This window comes from Buceros rhinoceros, unplaced genomic scaffold (genome assembly GCF_000710305.1).
Source record: "Buceros rhinoceros silvestris isolate BGI_N320 unplaced genomic scaffold, ASM71030v1 scaffold18521, whole genome shotgun sequence".
Taxonomy (NCBI): Eukaryota; Metazoa; Chordata; class Aves; order Bucerotiformes; family Bucerotidae; genus Buceros; species Buceros rhinoceros.
The window spans coordinates 50,725-51,005 of record NW_010396165.1 but is presented as its reverse complement, the minus strand read 5'-3'; positions in this window follow the sequence as shown (position 1 = coordinate 51,005).

The following is a 281-nucleotide window of genomic DNA, read 5'->3' as shown; positions in this document are numbered from 1 at the left end:
CGGGTCAGGATACAGACACCGGCTGGGTGTTAACTCCTCCTGTGCTGGGTACTGCTGGTTTTCTCTGGGAACTGGGAAGCAGAGATGGGGGTTTCATCTCTTCTGGGGTATGTGGTGCTGTCTATTCAACGCAGACATACCCACAGCCCCCATGCCATGCCCTCCCCTTACATGGGCGCATGGATCCTGGCCGGAGGCTGAGATCAGTCTGCCCCTTGGGCGTTTGCTGTCAGACTGAAGCAGAGGTCGGGCTGGCACGTAGGTCCGGGCTGCAGCTCAAA